This window comes from Trachurus japonicus, chromosome 13, assembly GCF_045865225.1.
Source record: "Trachurus japonicus isolate A0001 chromosome 13, Traja_1.0".
In the NCBI taxonomy this organism is placed as follows: Eukaryota; Metazoa; Chordata; class Actinopteri; order Carangiformes; family Carangidae; genus Trachurus; species Trachurus japonicus.
In genome coordinates, this window is record NC_140919.1 from 3,628,937 (window position 1) to 3,645,268 (window position 16,332).

The following is a 16,332-nucleotide window of genomic DNA, read 5'->3' on the forward strand; positions in this document are numbered from 1 at the left end:
TTTCAACCACAGAGTGGATCATTCAGCCACCTGACATGAATCCTCATTTGGCTCTGTTCATACTGGGCCACATTATCATGACGTGAACCGGGGTCCGCCCGCTATTCAGACATCCCGCTATTCCGACATGTCACTATTTAGACATCCCGCTATTACGACATCCCTCTATCTAGACATACCGGTAGTCCGACAGTTTTTGATACCGCTATTCCGACACGTCTTTTTTTTTTTTTTTTTTTTTACAGCTGCGATACCCAGGCGCGTCTCTCTCTCTTTTCTTTTCAGCATGTCTATCACTGGTTTGATGAGGGAGTGATGTTCTTAATCTCAACAACTCAACTACCAGGCAAACAAAACTGATATGATAAACAAACAGAACTATGCTGCAGTTTGTTTGTCAAGTTAACCTGTCACCGTCAGCACCACGGACAGCGCCGCGGATGAGCCGCGGAGAAGCTGCAGCTGTGAGCGTCTGCTGCTACTAAATGTTTTGCTTAGGCCTACGGTGAAAAGACATCCCAAAATATTTACACCTTTTTCAGATCTATCAAACTGTGCGTGCACAACTCTGCACCTCAACTTTGATAACTGGATCCAAGAATGGTGCGCAGTTGCGCACGTGAACACACCTCCGTCCCGGAATGCCTACACAACCATATGGTCAGCACGTGCATATTAATTAGCCATGTGCTCTGTGGAGCGACAACAAAGTGACAATGAAGACAACGGGCGGAGGGAGGGGAGAGAAAGCTAGATACATGGCATCGGGCAATAAATCAGGCAAAAACCTCCCAAATCTCAACAAAAGGGAGCAGAAAAAAGAATAATCTTATGTAATCTGCCCCTTTATTCCAGACAATCTTTTTTTTTCTTCTTTTACCTATGTTAAAACAATGTAAAGCAGCAGGATAAACTCAGGTGACAGAATAATAACAGTCTCAGCTCTGCAGATCAGTGTGCGCTGCTGCCGGTGTGTTTTTAAACTTGGAGGGTTTGTTTTTTCTTCTCTAATAGGCCTATATATTTGTGTATGAGAAACAGTGTCTCAGATGAAAAAATAAAAATAAATCAGAAGGACACTCTGACTATAACGTAATCAATCAATGTCGGAAAAGCGGAATGTTTGAAAAATAGTAAAGTGCCGCTACTCCGACAATGAAAAAAAAAAATGTCGGAATAGTGGGACGCTTAAAAAATAATGTTAATGCCGCTATTCCGACAATTAGAAGTCAATGTCGAAATAGCGGCATGTCTGAATAGCAGCATGTAACCACGTGAACCGTATGTTGCGGTAAAAAAAAGAAAAGAAAGAAAAAGACCGTTGATTCGGTGGAAACTCGGCTTCACGTGTGGGGGCGGGGGCGGGGGGCTGTCAGATCGGCTCGTGGTCAGAAGAACTGATCACAAGCCACGCACAGACACAGACACAAGCTGTGTATCTCTCAATTCAGCGGCTGCAGCCTTCGGAAGACCCAGTCTACGCGGTCTCCGGAGGCACCGGCGTTGGAGGCTCCTCCGTAGGCTGCGTCAACCGTCGGTAAATGAGACGTTAAAGTGGTGCTTGCAACGGCTCTTCCCTTCCTCCGCTCCTCACCTGTGCGGCCAGCGGAGCCCGGCCAGCGGAGCCCGGCTCAGCGGGCGACCCCGCCTCCAAGCCGCCGCAGAGCGGGGCTCCGGCGGAGAGCCGCTAACGGTCGATAGCATGCTACGTTGCACACACGACGAGGTCCCTGTTAGATAGGTACACAAGTAGTGCGCGCACACACACACACACACACGCCCCGAGCCGATCTGACAGCCCAGCTCATACTACCTACAGCGGCACTCGTTTACGGGAAAACTAAACACCTCCGTGTCTGGATCAGTGATCAGAACAAGGCTCACACACATCTGGGTGAATTACACCGTAACGTTAACTTACTGTCCAGCATTTGAGACGAGATGACCGTCTCTTCCCGCGGTAAACCAGTCTCTCCACTGCCCCGTGAATATTATGCTGAAGTGAAGTTGAATTTTGAACTTGCACGAATATTCGCGTCGCGAGATTCGTGTATTTCAATCCCGTCGCGTGAAAAAAATCGCTTCGTGTCCGGTGTCAACGTACCGTAAACGGGGCAGATTAATAGCTTCAACCTCAGATGAACATGTAATGTTAGCTTAAGCTAGCTAACGAACTAACTTAACTAACCTGATTTCAGTTCACTGATAGCTACGTAACTGAATCAAAGTAAACGAAACAGTCACCAACACCATCAGAAAGGCAAATTAATATAACATTATCCATTTTAAAATATGTTAGGTTTACATACCTGCTGAGTTCTGGTCCGTGATGTTGAATGAAGGTCTCTGAGTCAGAGTCTCGTCTGTTTTGGTTTTAGCGCCTAAAAATTCAAATCGGCAATCCCATGATGCAACGCGGTGACTGTAAAACTCCGGTAATTACCGGTAATTACAGCAAAGACGGTTTATAAACCAAGACCTTTCATGACGAGTCAGCTTCCTGTATGCATGTCACGTGGGCTTCTGCACGGCCACGCCCCTTTAGAGAGACCAGAGGCAGCTTGGAGTGTATTGATTCCTATGGGACAATTTAATGTGAACACCGATTATGGTCGGGCCTTTCTCCCCACGGTCACTGAAGCAAATTTTGGACTCATTTTTCACAAGCCACATCTCTTCTGAACAGTTTGACACCAAAATGGTAATTTTCAGACGGAGAGATCCGGAGAAAATCCACTTTGTTCCAGACCTGTCTCTGTCTCTACGACACACTCTCGCGAGATTTGGCACCGATTTCCTAGGCAACGTCAAACAAATGGCCGCGAACTCCCGTGAAAATGATTTAAATTATTTTTGGCATGCTAAATATTACTGTTAGTAGTGTAAATATTTAATGTTATCATAAGAAAATATAAATATCTCACTTTCATCTACCTAAAAATTGTATAAATCCACACACACGTTCGCAGACGAGGTGGGTGACGGTTGGCCACGCCCACTTAGAGAGACAGGAAGTGTATACCATTTCTATCATTGGAGCAGCCGCTCATGGAGTATCTTTCCATTTATTGAATATCTTTGATTACAGTAATAATACAGGACTGACCATATATTTCCCACAATGCATTGTCATTTACAGTAAAAACACAAATACAATGCATTGTTGTAAAATTTACTGTAGAAATTACATCAATTGCTAACAGTGTACTGTTTCCCACTGAGCACTGCCCGTGTGTGGAAAAACGTCGCCTCCGAGATGTTGTGTATTAGAGAAACACTACTGACTACTCAGGACTACTGACTTGTATCATCAGAACCAATTGTCAGCCTCCTTTCATATTTAGGCTGAAAATCACAGGGCAAGTCAGCAGTGTAAAGCTCCAGCATGTGGGAGTATCTGAAAGTCCAGCTGTCAAGATTTTTCATTTTATATCATACCAAACACCAAAGATATGTATAAATGAAAATTATGAGCTTACAGGTAAAATAGAAATAAATTATTAGGCAAAAAGGTCCGGCCCCCGAGGTGTGGGTTGAGAAAGATTCTGGCCCTTCAACAAATATAGTTGATGACCCCTGCCCTACAGCATTTCTCTCCCTGTCTGTCTGTGCTGCCTGCAGTGTCACCAGATATCATTAGTATTTTAAATTAATCCATTAAATAATCTGTTTTTACTGCTAATTGTTATTTTCTTTAACACAGCCAAGCTATAAAGTACCAGATGAATGTTACAGTAACACATTACACACATACACAGCACATAGCCTACACACACACACACACACACACACACACACACACACACGGCACATGAGACAGAGAGACAGACAGAGAGAGAGAGAGAGAGAGAGAGAGAGAGAGAGAGGAACACACACATGATGACAGGAGTGTTCAGGATCCCCGTTTAAAAGTTTTCCCCACCAGAATCTAGCCGAACTTTGGAGCATTATTTAGCCCGTTTTCTGACAAGCTATCACGACATGGCTGGTAACAACAGAAGCCTAGCGTCTCCTGGTTTCATATGATATCTGTGGTTGTGTCCGAAATCACTCACTCATTCCCTCCTCCCTACTCACTATATAGTGAATTCAATATAGTGGACTATATAGTGGACTCACTGGTCAAATAAAAAAACACTTTCGGACACTACTCCGCCGCACAGTTAATGACGTATTACGTCGCGTAATTAAAACGTTCCGACCGTGATAATAACGGCCGGTGCAGGTACCATGGATACAACCATGGTAACGGCCAGTGTAGAGGAGTAAAGCAATAGGCCTATATTAAGCGGTAATATATTAAGCATCAAAGATGTTCAATCAAACCCACATAGTTTGAAACAACATTCAAAACACACAAAGCCAGTGTCACAACTAAGCATAACGTCCGCTAGCTTAATGCTAACGTTAATGTAAAACACCATAGACGGGCTAACAGAAATTAGCCTCGCTATCCAGAGCCTGTGGTCAGTTTATAACGCTTGTTAGGAAATTTGCTCCGACGTTTGTTTTGGGAGTCTGTGGAAGCCGCGACCGGACAACTCTGGCAGCCGGACACATTTATTGAGAGGCTGCTGCACTACTTCATTTATTTGGTAGCTACACCGGTCGTTCTGGACCGGTGTGTTAACGGCGTCGATCCGTGACCGCAATGCATGATGGGATATCTTGCTCCGGTTAGTGACCATCGGATGCTCACTACATTTCGCGGTGAATTGTGGGATAGATTCAGTGCACTATATAGTGAACATTAATAATCACTAAACATTCGGACACCACTACAAAATGGCATGGTCACTATATAGTGCACTATATAGTGAGTAGGGGGTGATTTCGGACACAGCCTGTATCTTCACTCTAGCTTTAAAACTGATCCGTTTACAACGCAATTAATATTTCACATGAATTCAAATTTTATCGCGGTCATTTTGACAACACTACTATTTAGAGATGTAGTAGCTTACTGTCTGATGCCTGCTAGTCCTCTTTTAGCTACAGGTGGACTGACTCTCTCCCTCTGTTGACATCAGAGCTCCTGTAGCCCGTCACTGCAGGCTCGGAGCGGAGCTTCAAACAAGCCGCCGCTTACATGGGCGCAACCAACTGACAGCTGGGAGGGGGGTGGTCACACACTCAACAAACTAATTAAATTAAACAAATCAGAAATAACAAGAGACAAATGCAGTGACCGCTGGGGTTCTTAAAAGGAGAATATATGTCACATATATATATAAAAAAAAAAGGTCACATAATAAAAGAACACCAAATTATTTGGGGGGGCTTAAGAATATTTTATAAAATAGGCCTAATGAGGCCACTGTGATTCATGTACTTTGCTTTTACATCCTGTGAGCGGCCCCCAGTTGATGACTCATTTCTAAAGGTACCAGAGGAGGTGTGTCAGGCAGAAATGCCCGGCCTGTATTTCCAGAATGGTTGTTGTGCAAGAGGCCTATTGCTAATTCAGCATTTTTTTTCAACGACTTACTGTCGGAGAAGGCCCGTCGAAGAACCTCATCAAGGTTTCCCTGTAGTGAAAGGTTTGCTCTTCTGTATACCTCCAGCTCCTTCTCCAGCTCCTGTGTTTTTTGTTCATATTCTGTACACCTAGAGAAGATACAGGAATTAGTAATTACTGCTGGAAATGTAGTTAAAGGGGATTTATGTTCCTTTAGCACTTTGGACCCTATTTTCCCATATACTATTCTTTAAATGCTTCAGTACAAAGCAATTGCCGTATTGGCATATATTGAAAAAAGCTTTGGAGCTGCAGTCCCTCGTACTGGAGCAATAGCAAATACTGAAAATCCCACCACTGATTTAAATAAAAATAGATGGTAAAACAGGGTCCAGGGTGCTAAAAACCATAGTTCCCCTTTAAAAAAATGGAAGTTATTTATTAACCTGACTCTGGCCAGATGTATTTGCTTCACTCACACATCTGGGCCCTCGGTCTGACAGCATAATTGCAGGCACTAAGGGCAGTAGCGGTAGATGTGACTGGATGAACCAAACGGTCCATCCCAGGCTACATAATAGATAAATCTCTTCAAACTCTACCAACAGCGATCAGGAGAAAAGCGATAACACCTTTTCCACCGTCCTATGTTATAAGAGTCAGGTTAAAAATCAATACCCAGTAAAATCAGGGATGTGATTTGCCAAGGACAAAAAAGCAGGAAATTACGGACCCATAGCGCGACACGGCAACAGTACAGCCATTACACACTAATGTATCAAACAGAAAACAACTAATTTAAGGAGAAAAAAACCTCCAAACAGCATGTCAAACAATAGGTGCAGATATTATTACAATGACATAATTTTCATCATTTTGATCAAATGTGTCTGAGAGCGAGAGAGACCAGAGAGCCAGTGGCAGGTGGAATTACCACTTGATACTGAACTTATTTAAAAGGAAAACAAACATAGTAGGCTACTTAGCTCCATTTTAATATTTAATGATGGGAAAAAAAAGTTATTGAACCATTGAGACCTTCCAGCCAGATGTGTGGTACATGTCTAATATTTTTTGTAGCCAAGTAAATAATAATAAATAAAAAAAGCAGATATAATAATAGCTACTGACTGGGGTTCCTATCATTGTAGGCTAATGGCAAGAATGGCTGGAGTGTTAAAACTTAAACTGAACTCAGACCTGGTCTAGTGGGGAGCTGTGGCTGGAGAGCCCCCTTTACAGCAGGTAGCACACGCGCATGCACGCACACACACCTGTTGCTGTGCTGTCTCTCTCTGTCCCTCGGCTCTCTGGACTGTTCTGTTGGGCTCTAATAAGGGCGCATGGACGGTCCAACCCGTCCGGACGCGGGGAGCATACGTCAGTCCGACTGCCCACAAGTCCGACGGCTCATTTCTCCGACTACCCATTCTACAGTGTTGAGGTTAGGTTTAGGGTAAGGTTAAGGGTTAGGGCTAATTAAGTCGGAGAAGTGGGAGGTCGGACTGATGACGCAAAAATAAAGAAATGTATGGTCGGAGTCGGAGAAATGGGTGGTCGGAGAAATGGGTAGTCGGACAGACGTCATGCGCCCTCCGGACGCGCTGGTTCGAGCCGAGTTCGTGCCGAGAATATGACTCGGCGAAGCCGGGCTTTTTTATTTTTTATTTAACGGGTTCGGAGAGAATTAATGCTCATCGTAAATGTAAACACACTACCGTCAGCGCGTCACGTGCAGCACCACGCCGCTCCAACAAACACTACCACGGCAAAACAAAAAAAGAGAGAGAGAAAAGACTACCGCCGCTACGTCTTTTTGTTAGCCTACGTTACCGCTCTATGGTCAATATCAACACCTATGGCTGTGTGGGTTAAATGGTGGATAATGGCCGTCCGACGGTAGGCCTACTACCCCCCCCCCCCGCCCCCCTCTCAAAAAAAAAAGCAGATTTGCATGATTTACGAGGGTCGCATTTTCATGTCTAAAAATCCAGATTTCCGGAAAAATCCGGAAAAATCACATCCCTGAAAATACAATATCTACTAAGATGATTAGAGCATTACTTTTGCATAGTTTGGTCCATTTCTTTACGGAGGTCCAGCAGTTCTTTTTTGTGTTCCTGTATTTGACTTTGAGTTCGTTGTGTATTTCTTCTGGGACGACAGCTCCATCATCAAAATCAGATTCCTCACTGATTCCCGGGGTCCTGAGAAGTGGACACACACAGTCAAGGCTAGAAATTGCCTGCATCAAAAGTACTAATTCCTCTTTACTTCGCATGGCGAACTATTGTAATTGTAATGGTAAGTTCAAGTAGTAAGACTCAATGCATTCCCAAAGCACTGGTACTTAAACTAATAGTGCATTTTTCTCTAATAGGCTTAAATTGTTATTATAATCACTTTTAGTGAACGTACTTTGACGTTTGCCTGATGCCCCATTGGGAATACATTCACACAAGCTTTCAGAGCTGCAGTCAGGCCTGTCCCTCACTTCAAACAGGATCAATTGTAAAAATTGAATATCCCATCCCTCATTTAGATCAAAGTAGATTGGAAAATAGAGTCCAGGTTGAAAAAAATGTCAGTTAAGTATGCCTGTTGAGATTAGTTGGTATCAACTGGGTAGGCCAATCAGGCAAAAAGCTCACAGGATGTTGTGGCAGACGCTGACAAAAGGTAGTAGGCCTAAGCAAAGTTGATTGTTACACCTAACATGCATTATATTTTGTGAAACTAAATTATGTGCCACTGCAATAACTGGAAAGCTGGGTGTTAAGTGTGCAACCAGTTTAAAATGTTAATTTTTGAACCCTGCACACAGGGTCACATCAGCATTAATACTGAAGGGCAGTATGAGAAAGAAGACAAGCGTGCCTGTCTTTGTCCTTCTTTGATTTCTTCAGCGGTGGGAAGAGAGGGCTCTTTTTTTTCAGCGCCTTCTTTTCAGCAAGGATTACAGTTAAATTTTTCTTCTGCTGCTCCTCCTCTGTTGCCTTCTGGTTTTTCTATGAGAAAGGTAAGAACACAGCCACACTTAAAACACACCTGTGGGGGCGGTGTTTAGGTCAGTTGGTAGAGCACTCGCCCCATGTGTTGAGGCTATTGTTCTCTGCAGGCGACTCCAGTTCGAATCCCACGCCAAGCGGTCCTGTCCTGCGACGTGTCATTCCCCCCTTCTCTGCCTCCCATTTCCTGTCTCTCTCAACTGTCCTGTACATTAAAGGCGAAAAGGCCCCTAAAATTTTATTAAAAAGAAAACAGAAAAAACACACCTGTGGACCAATCACAATAAAATCAGATAGGTTTCTAACATGGACTAGCAATGACTTGATATACAGTCCCCTCACACCAAGTTTTGAAGATGTGGACTCTTTGAGGACAAAGATTGAGCAAAACGTGTGGACCAATCAGAATCGAGGGAGGGCGTGGTTACTATGAATCAAATTTGTTCCAATACAGTAGGCCTATATGTGCAAAAATTCACGACTGTCAAACAGGGTCTGAGATATGCCTGTTTAAGGTTTTCAGTTTCAGTCTGTGGATGCAGTGTTTCCTCTACATTCATTTAGCAGTGGCGGCCCGCCATACCTAAATCCTAGCCGCCGCTTCAAATTTCTTTCTTTTTTTTTTTTTAATTGTCGCAAATCCACCACCGCCACATGCCTCCACCTTCACAGCAGAGTCCTGCACTGCACCTCGCGAGTAGCTACTAAGGTAAACTACAGATAACTATCTTGCTCAGTATCTACTCTTTGCACCCCCTCTGCACCTCGATGACAGACCATAGCGTGTTTTTCCGCAAAATCATTTAACTCAGGTGACAGAATGACAACAGACTCAGGACAGATCAGTCAGTCTGTTGCCGGTGTGTTTTTAAAATTAGCGGGTTTGATTCTGCCAACCTGCCAAACTCCTAGAGGAAACACTGGGATGGGATGATAAAGATACACAGGCACAATAAAACAATCATTTAAAATTTGGATGTTAACAGCAAAATTTCCTTAAAATGTCCCTAAGTCCTTAAAGGTGTACAGAAAAGAAAAAATAATTTGATTCCGCTATGGGTCATATAATTAGTGAAATAACTCTCAGATGATGTAGGCCAAACTTTGTGCAAAATTTTATTTTATAGTATATCTGTGGTGAAAGTGTCTTTTTTTTTTTGCATTGAATAGTGCAGGCGGATGGATTATACGTCACCTTGTAGCCTACACGATTCATCAACCACTGATATTGGATCCATAATCTGTCATTCAAACGTCTGAGACACACACACAGAGCTCGATCTCACCCCAAACTTTGAAAATCCCGCCTGCTCGATAACGACCAATCACATTTCTTTTCCTTGGGTAAACTAGACAAATGGCAATTTCTGTACACCTTTAAATCAACATCAGGGAGAGAGACAACTGAGCAGAGAGGCGTCCTATATAGGTAATCAACTGAGACAAAGGCCAGGTGCACCCAGTTTAACAATCTACATGTCTCCACCCAAAAGCCTCAGGACCAGAAAGGGGAAACACAGAAACACAACTGACCCAGAGAGGATGGAGCCGTCACAGAAAGCTTTAAGTACATATTAAATTAAAATGCCTTACATTTTTAATTTTGTTTGACTGCAATTCTGATGTCTCAGAGGAGCCGTCTTGATCCATCATGTCCTTAATCTTTGGGACTCTTATCCTCGTGGTGGGGTCGTTGACACAGTCAAAGACCTCTTCTCTGGTATCTGATGAAAAAGTAAGTTTATGCAAGTGAGAAATCTGTTGATCTTACAAATTAGTTGATTGAGTTTGTCACAAACAAGCGTTGGGTAACGTTAACGGTGCCACCACAAAACTCAAGTGAAGCTCCATGCAGCAAAGTAGGAGGGCTACTAGCCCCGCTAATGGTCCCGAATGCCACCGAGTGCTAGCTCGTCTCTCTCAGGACATTTCAAGTGCGCTGGAGCCGCGGGTCGACGCCCATTATCACCGACAACTGGAGCCCAAGTGGTAACGAGTATGAAGACCGTTGTATAGGCCTAGCTCGATGCTAACTTCGGCTAGCGCTAGCTAACGCACACAACGGTCCTCCTGCTCGTTTGGCTACTGTTGTCGGTTACAGCCTAACAGCCCACGGTTCCAGAGCTTCACTCGGGACTGTTGCCTTTCCTTTGCAACGAACAAACCTCAGAATCTACATCAATTAACGGCGCTAGCTAGCAGCTAACATACTGAGCAAGTACCATTAGCTCAACGTTATATAGCTATGCTAGTAGCTAGGCTAATATTATTACCTTACCTTTTATCAGCAACACCTGGCCGTTGTAGTATTTCTCCTCCCAAAGAATCTGATATAATATGTCAGTGCGGTGTTTTTCAGCAATAAAAGACTTTATGTGACTAACAGGAACTATAGCCTTGAAGCCGTCAGCCGTGTATTTTACATATGCATACATTATTGCCACAGCCTGTTTTGCATGCCGAACCGGAGTGTTTTACCGCCAGAAGATATCTCGCGATTGTACAGCTGAGTCGGCGTGACGACGTTTACGTATACGTGCGTTAGCCACGGCGTGAGTTTTCAGCGGTTTGCACTCGCACTTATTGCACTGATGTGTTACCTGCATGATTACTGTGAGAAAAACAAGCCAGTTACCTTCTAGAGATGTTGCTCCTCGTCTTTTGGTGCAAGGCGACCCACTCGGAATGGGGTACAGTTCGCATGCAAGTGTTTTTGTTGTTGTTGTTGTTGTTGTTGTTGTTGTTTTTTACTTTATTAATACAGAAGAAAAGTGTCAAGGTATATACAAAGAGAGAAAAAAGCATATTAATTAAATGAAATGTAACTTTCTGCAAAATACAGTTTGTTTTAAAAGTGTTTGAAGTCCATTCATGCAAGTTTTTGGGCACGTCGGATCTCAATTGACGACATTGAATGGCCTCCGACTCGGCACTTGTGGGAAAATTAGGGGGTCACAGCCTAACCCACTGATTGTTTAAAAAAATGCTATTAGAAACTTTTATTTTATTTTTGAAAAAGGGGCATTTCACAGTTTGAGACCAGATCCAACCACTGAAACTAGACTTTTCAAAACTGGACTATAAGATTCATTAGGACACAGGCTCTGTTTTTGAAAACATTTAGTCAAATAAAGGCACAGTATTATTATTAGTATTATTAGTTTTTTTTTTTGTTTTTTTTTTGCATGTGGACAACATTACACCAGGTCCAGATTCTCAAATCCTGCCTGGATTAAAGGCTAAACATTCATCAGTCTCTCATTTGTAAACCCTTTATTGTATTTGTGAAAATGCAAAAAAGGCACACTTCACCGCTCAGTCAAATGCGCCTATTGCATTTTCACAAATAGTATAGGTTTCACAAATCAGACATGTTTCTCCATTACATGATGTTGTTGGATATACATTTTATACACAAAAGGCTTGCTGGTGTCCATGCAGACTAGTTACCCGCTTTAGAAAAAGAAAAAAATTGCATACTTTTACCTTAAAAAGTTCTTTTTTGATCTTAATCAGATTGATTAACTTAAAACAAATGTATTGTTTTTGTTTTAGATATGTCTCAGAAGTACAAAAGATATCTTGAGCCAGATGATGACTCAAAAATACCCAGAACCACACGGTGTAGGATGGACTTGATGGATCACGATGAGGGAACACAAAAACAGAGAGTAGAGGTGATTGTCATAGACATGTTGCACTGCATTTTGGCTATCTGTATTTGATCACATTGACATGCCTTATCTTTTGAGGATGACATCTGGATGGATGATGGCTCTCAAGAGAGACTTCAACAAGAAACGGAGGTCAGTAACATGATGTGTGTGGGGTGGCACATTTTTTGTATTTCCTTAGATTATTGAATGCTAACACTTGAGGAATGAGACAAAGCAGGAAGTGTTTAAGAAGTATGAGAACTATGATCAAGGCTTCACCGAGAGAGAGGGGGGAAGATACCCAGAAAGTATAAAATCAGGCTCAAATTGAAAATACAGTATTGTTTTGTTCTTTGTATATCATTGCATCATAAATCTAGTTAAAAACATTTGGGATACAAATTTTTACTTTGGGACAACTAGCAAAACTACACCACAAGCCTGTGTTTTTTGGAGTTTGAAAACGGGGTGTGATTGAGTGTGTGCAGGCAATCTGAAAGACACATGAGCTTCTCTCTCAGCTTGTCAGACGCAAATAAAAGTTAACATGCAAGCTGCCAATTCATTCATGTGCAAATACAGATGCTGTGTCAAGGGGCCAGATGCAAATGACACTTAGAACCTGTCTCTCACTGTGACTGGTTGGATGGAAATGGTGGTCAGGTTCAAATATTAGTATCCCGAGGTGGCCTGACTTTGGTTATATTCTGAGAGGTCTGAGTTCTCTTTTTGGTTCACATACTGAAAATGGTGACTGATCAGAGGTCATTTTGAAAGGCTGAAAGGGTCTATGTGAAAACACCCATAGGTATTTTAAAACATTCTCATGTGTTTTTCAGTTATCCATTAGTCCGCCACCTACTGTGTGTTTCCTCTCCCCAGGTTGCACAAGCAATACCTTTCCCTAGTGGCTCTCGTGGATCCAGGGGAGACCATGGAGAGCAGGTAAATACCCCTCATACAGCTTCAATGAAGGTAGTGTGTGGTGCTGCATATTAAATGCTGTGTTGTAATTGTCCCTGATCCCTCCCTTGTTTCCCTCCCTTTCCTCCAGTTCCCATATGGTGGGGATGATCGGAAGGAGCCTATGGTGTTGGCACAGGTGGCTCAAGCTCAGCCTATACTTCAGCAGCCCAAGGTATAGGTATAGTTTTTATATATTTTTAAACACAGTTTATTCTGAACACTCTGCCACAATATACAGCAACTGCATTTCACTGTCTGCAGTATTGTTTCACTTAAGTCACTTTTGATCATGTTCTCTCAGCCGTTGTTGAAGGGCCCCCTGGGTCACACTGTGCTGCATAGACCTAGCCTGCCCAGCCAGCCCATCCTACGTCACCTACCTTCTCTGCAGGAGACAAAGGTTGGTGACGCAGGAGGGGCTGGCTGGCTAGGCTAACATACACCCATTGTTAGAAACGGCACCGGTCTGATCCAGTAACATCCACTGACACTAGAGGGAGACTAGTAATATGTTATATTAACATAATACTATAAATATTCTACTCTCTCTTTCTCTCTGTCATTGGGCGAAATGGGGACAAAAGGGGACACATTCAAGTATCATGTATGCACACGTGTCCTAAAATTAGCTTTTTACAAGTCAGGAAGAGGCTCCACTGCCTCTAATCAAGCTGCATTAATGATCCACACTGTCCAACTCTGGAGTATGGAGTAAGGACTTATGTATGCGCAAAGTTTGGAAAAACTAAGTGTGTTTTTTCTATTTTAAGGTCGTTTTCTTACCAGAGGACTCGCCAGCGAGACTGCCACGAGAAACTGAGGTGAGCAACATGGACATGAAACATTGGTTAATTTGTTCACATTGATTTGATGTGACTCTAAAGTGCATGATGTCTTTGTTACGGTCTATCCTGACCAAGGACTCTCCAGAGAGACTGCCACAAGAAACAGAGGTGAGCGATGTGGACTTGACACGTTTGTTTCACTATCCTGATAACTTTGATTTGACGTGCATCTAAAGTCCATTTCCCCTGGTTTAAAGGACAATTACTCATCGGATGATGACACACAAGAGAGTCCGGATGGCAACGCACAAGACAGACTGGAAAGAGAAACAGAGGTGAGTGACATAACACATTGGTTCACTGTATCTGATCACATTGATTTAATGTGACTATAATAAAGTGCATCTCTGTTTTTTTTTTTTTTTAAGGACAATTACTCATCGGACGATGACATACAAGACAGACTGCCACGAGAAACTGAGGTGAGCAACATGGACATGAAACATTGGTTAATTTGTTCACATTGATTTGATGTGACTCTAAAGTGCATGATGTCTTTGTTACGGTCTATCCTGACCAAGGACTCTCCAGAGAGACTGCCACAAGAAACAGAGGTGAGCGATGTGGACTTGACACGTTTGTTTCACTATCTGATAACTTTGATTTGACGTGCATCTAAAGTCCATGTCCCCTGGTTTTAGGACAATTTCTCATCAGATGATGACACACAAGAGAGTTCGGATGGCAACGCACAAGACAGACTGGAAAGAGAAACAGAGGTGAGTGACATAACACATTGGTTCACTGTATCTGATCACATTGATTTAATGTGACTATAATAAAGTGCATCTCTGTTTTGTTTTTTTGTTTTTTTTTAAGGACAATTACTCATCGGACGATGACATACAAGACAGACTGCCACGAGAAACTGAGGTGAGCAACATGGACATGAAACATTGGTTAATTTGTTCACATTGATTTGATGTGACTCTAAAGTGCATGATGTCTTTGTTACGGTCTATCCTGACCAAGGACTCTCCAGAGAGACTGCCACAAGAAACAGAGGTGAGCGATGTGGACTTGACACGTTTGTTTCACTATCTGATAACTTTGATTTGACGTGCATCTAAAGTCCATGTCCCCTGGTTTTAAGGACAATTTCTCATCAGATGATGACACACAAGAGAGTCCGGATGGCAACGCACAAGACAGACTGGAAAGAGAAACAGAGGTGAGTGACATAACACATTGGTTCACTGTATCTGATCACATTGATTTAATGTGACTATAATAAAGTGCATCTCTGTTTGTTTGTTTTTTTAAGGACAATTACTCATCGGATGATGACATACAAGAGAGTCCGGATGGCAACGCACAAGACAGACTGGAAAGAGAAACAGAGTTCCCGTCAGATGAAAGGGATATGGACTCCCCTCTGATTGCTGGAGGTACAACAACAAGGGCTGAGGCACTGCTAATGATTTTGACCCACGCTGCAAAGCATCAAATAACAGGATCACAACTTGATGACCTATTAAAATTAATCAATTGTTTATTTGGACAGGATGTTGTGCCCAGATCAAAGTATGCATTTAACAAAGTATTCAATCATGAGCATTGTGTGGAATTTCACTGCTACTGTAAATACTGTAAATCTTACTGTGGAACCCAAGTCGAAATGATTGAGAAAAACATCACCGATTGCGTGGGGTGCAATGCTAATGTGGACCATAGCACTTTAAATGATGGGTGTTTTTTCATCAGCATCTCAATTGCATCCCAAATACAGTCCATGTTAGAAAATCCAGATGTCCAGTCTAAGTTGCACTATAAAACTGACAGGCTACCTAAGGCAGATAATATCCTAGCAGATATCTATGATGGTGAAATGTATAAAAAACTGTCTGCGCCAGGCCAGATTTTGTCAGATGCCAACAACCTGTCATATACATTCAATTCAGATGGCTCACCACTTTACAAATCCTCTAAATTTTCTATATGGCCTGTCCATGTCCACCTTAATGAACTTCCTCCCAAGCTGAGGTTCGAACATGTGATGCTAGCGGGATTGTGGTTTGGTCCCACAGAACCAGTAATGTACATGTTTTTGAAGCCATTTGTTCAACAAGCTAAAAGCCTAGTGTCTGAGGGTGTGTCATGGAAAAGGGGGAAGTGAACACAAGTAAAGTTGTGGGTCTTTGCTGTAGTGTTGATTCCAAGGCTAGACCGACAATGCAAAATAGCACACAGTTTAATGGGTACTATGGGTGTAGTTTCTGCCTCTATCCTGGAACGCTTGTAGATAGACAGGTAAAATACCCAGTCACACCCGTAACATACCCAGACAGAGATGCAGAAAGCATGGAGCGTGACATGGAAGAAGCACTGACTTTACAAAAAAGTGTAAGGGGAGTAAAGGGCCCAAGCCCCTTGATAAACATGCCCTTTTTTGACATTGT